The following is a 4,238-nucleotide window of genomic DNA, read 5'->3' as shown; positions in this document are numbered from 1 at the left end:
GTTTAAGCCGGGTATAGCAGCAACCCTATACCGGTCGTTACCTAACGCTGACACTACCCTAAACGGCCCTATGTATGATGGAATGAGCTTTTTGCTCTTTCCATCGTTACTGAACGAAGTTCTAGTAATCTTCACGAGCTCTCCTTCGCTGTAAATGCGAGCAGGGCGCCGGTTTTTGTCATACCTTTGTTTTTGTTTGTGTTGGTCATCGTCAATTTTATCCTTAACGTTTTCACGAATAGTTGTTAAATTTTCGTCTTCCTGAGCCTCACGAACAACTTCATTAAGTATCGGTCTTATTTCTGAATTCATTTGTGGCCCAAACATGACTTCAGCCGGCGTCCTCCCCGTAGCTTTGTGGCAAGTATTATTAATACCCCATTGCACCCTGCCTACTTTATCATCCCAGTCTTTTTCATCAAAATTTAGGTTTTGCGCCGTTAAAGAGCTTAAAATTGTACGGTTATATCTCTCCACCTGTCCGTTAGCCCGTGGACAGGCGACCGCGTTTAGGACATGTCGTATACCCTTCTCCGAGCAAAAGTGCTTGAAGGTGTACGAAGTGAAACTTGTACCGCGGTCACTGATAATTCTATCAGGATTCCGGAAAGTATAAAATATGTCATCCAGTACTCTTATTGTCGTTTGGCTTTTTGTATTTCGGACTGGCTTAATGAAGGTGAACTTTGTAAACGAGTCTACTATGACCAACAAATAACAGTTTCCTCTCTTTGAGCGTACGAAGGGTCCAAGGTGGTCGATATGTAAGGTATTGAATGGTACTTCCACTTTGTTAATTGAGTGCAAAAGACCTTCGTTAGTACTACATTTCTTAGAGTAAGCGCACTCAAGACAAGCTTGAACGTACTTTTTGACGAACTTGGACATTTTTGCAAACCAGTATGTCTTTTTTATGCGTTCTAGGGTTTTCTCCACGCTAAAATGTCCAATTTCGTCATGATTCATGCGACAAATCTGCCACCTTGCACCCTTTGGTACAACCCAGCGTATATTATTTTTGTCACCATCCAAGTATCTGTATAATTTATCATCTTTAATAAGATAATTGTCTCTTATATACTTGAGACCTTCTGCATCCATATCATGGCTTAGAATGTCACGGATTCGGCTCAGTTCCGAATCTCCCAATTGTAATGTTTGTAGCCAGTCATCGCCACTAATGGTCATTACGCTGGGGTACGTGTCGCTAACCGCATCAGTGGTGGAATCGTCAACAGCAGGATTTCGTGACAGAGCGTCCACATGGGACATTTTGGCACCGGCCCGATATTCTATCGTGCACTGATATTCCTGGAGGAGTAACCACCATCGTGCAATCCGTGGTATCAGGTCACGTTTGGAAAACGTTGAGCGCAGCGCGCTACAGTCCGTTACAACTTTGAAACTCTTGCCGAGGAGATACACTCTGAATTTCTTCAGAGAACTCACCACGGCGAGAGTCTCAAGTTCATACGCGTGGAAGTTCTTTTCTTCAGGCGATGTTTGTCGGCTGTAATAGGCGACGGGTCGAAATGTATCGTCACCATTACGTCGTTGCATCAGTATACCACCAACGCCAACTTTGCTGGCGTCGGTGTGCAACTCAGTCTCGGCTTCGGGATCATATATTGCCAATATTGGCCGACCAACTAGCTGGTCCTTCAGTGTCATGAACGATGTCTCTTGCTCATCCGTCCATGACCAATCAACATCTTTCTTTAAAAGTTTGTTTAGTGGAAAAGACAACGCAGCAAAATTTCTAATAAATTTTCTAAAATATCCGACCAATCCTAAAAATTGACGCACTGAATGTGGGTTAGTTGGGCGAGGGAAATTCACAACGGACTCAATCTTTTTGTCTCCAGGGCGAACACCAGCGACACTAATTTCATAGCCTAAATAATTTATTTGGCTTTGGAGAAAATCGCACTTGGCTAGATTTAGAGTGAGATTTGCCCGCTCTATTAATTTCAAGACATTCTCCAATCTTTCCAGGCACTCCTCAACGCTTTTCCCGTATATGAGGACATCGTCTATGTAAGCAGTCGCCTCGGTGAACCTGGAGGATCCGAGCACTTTGTTCATTAACCGCTGGAACACGGCCGGTGCGTTTGCCAATCCGAACGGCATACGGTTGAACTCATATTGACCGTCCGGAGTGACGAACGATGTAAGAGGCTTTGACTCTTCAGCAATAGGGACTTGGTAATATCCCGATGCCAGATCAAGAGTTATAAAGTAGGCTTGTCCTGAGAGTCGTGCAAGCTCATCCTCGATCACTGGCATAGGGTAACGTTCTTTAACGGTTACAGAATTCAAAAGCCGGTAGTCTACACAAAGTCTCTGTTTTCCGTCCTTTTTACGTACCAAAATTATAGGACTGGCGTACTCTGAGACTGACTCTCGGACAATCCTCGCGTCAAGCATGTCAGCCACCATTGTCCTAACTTGATCTCGCTCCTGGTGCGATAGCCTATATGGGCGGTAGACAACGGGGCGCTTGCTATTTAACTCTATATTCATTTCGGTTAGACTTGTACAGCCCAAATCTTTCAGGGACTCTGCAAAACAATGATTGTATTTCGTCAACAACTCAAGAAGCCGTTGCTTTTGGTTACCATCAACCCCGTCACCTACATGTACCTTACTGGAGTCTATGGTAGACCCTTCATGCCCCGTCAAATCTGTAGGATCCGAGCAAATTCGTTTAACAACTTGAATTCTCGTTCCTCTACTCAATACATCGCCTTCGCCAATGACACAGGACTCAGTTAAGGGAGTGAGATGAACATACAACTGCCCTAGCTTAACCTGGTATACTCCACCAGTAAGGGCGAACTCATGATTGGGTTTTCCCACTACCCTGCCACTTAACAGTATGTGTCCGTCAATGGTGGTGCTGGCAGATGCTTTAACCATAGCGGGTCCGTATATCTTAGTTGTTGATATACTTGAAATGCTCACGTCAGGGCTATCTAAATCTTCACACCGTGCAAATGGTAAGTCATTGTTAACGCAATAGAATTTAAGATTGTCGGCGCTCTTTATGACAAGTATATGGGGTTGCTCGGTGAACGTTTGTCCAATTAGTAAGGGACAGTCCAGAAATTTATCTTCCACAACGTGACATATTATATCCGCATTTACGCCATCAACGCCCACAGTCACTTTTACACCGCCAAAAGAGCTGACAACGGTATTGCCAAAACCCTTTAATGGAGTTGGCGGTTGATCACAGACAAGCCCTAAAGACTTTGCGGTAGTATTCTGGATAAGTGAAACCTCACTTCCAAAATCTACGAAGGCTTTTGTCGGTACTTCATTAATCAGGCTCTCCTTAACAAATTTGGAATTAGATTCGGATGTCATTATACGCATGGTTTTAGGAGCATTACCTTTACCGTCACTCTCCTGCTTGTATGTACAAGTATCTACGTTATGGCCGATCCGGCGGCACTTGGTGCACATATTCAAGGGTTTTGGACACTTTAAATATGGGTGCCCTTTTTCTTTACAATTAAAGCAGAAGAGTTCTCGATTTGAATAAGGTGCGCTCCTATATTGTCTTTGATTTGTTTGGTTATTAGTGAACGATTCGACATTTTTGGATTTAAAATTAGAACGATCAAAATTTTGTGGCGCAGGAGTCTCCTTGTTTGTCATCAGAAAGTGAAGAAGTTGATCAGGTTGAGTACAACATAGAGCGTTAGCACTAGATCGCATAGTTTTATCATTTAACCCGTGGATAATACATTCCACAGCGCGCTTGCCTTCAATATCACACCGATTTAACAAGGCCAACTTTTCGTAGTAATAAATCTCTAGGGGTTCATTGAATTTACTTCTTCTCTTAAGCATGTCCTCCAGGGATTGGCCATAATTCTGCTCAAACGGGAAAGCGTTAAGTAATTTTTGTTGCCATTCGGCCCAGCTGAATAGTATAGAATTGAGGCTTTCATACCACAACTTAGCCAATCCTTGGAGCTTCTGCATTGAGAAATGTATGGTCGTTTTCTCATCCCAGCCATAGACAGTGGCACACTCATTTACTTTTTTAATCCAAATATCGATTCTTTGACCCTTTGACGAAGGGTCAAAATCAGGAAGGATATTTTGGTGATTGATATTATTTGAATGTGATGAAGTCGGCACGGTCAATGGCTGGGATTGCCTGAATGAATTAATAATGGACATAAGGTCCTTAGAGGTAAACGTTGGACTATCTGACCTGCCGCAGC

Source organism: Plutella xylostella, chromosome 23 (assembly GCF_932276165.1).
Source record: "Plutella xylostella chromosome 23, ilPluXylo3.1, whole genome shotgun sequence".
NCBI classification, from domain to species: domain Eukaryota; kingdom Metazoa; phylum Arthropoda; class Insecta; order Lepidoptera; family Plutellidae; genus Plutella; species Plutella xylostella.
Note: the sequence above shows the minus strand (reverse complement) of the source record.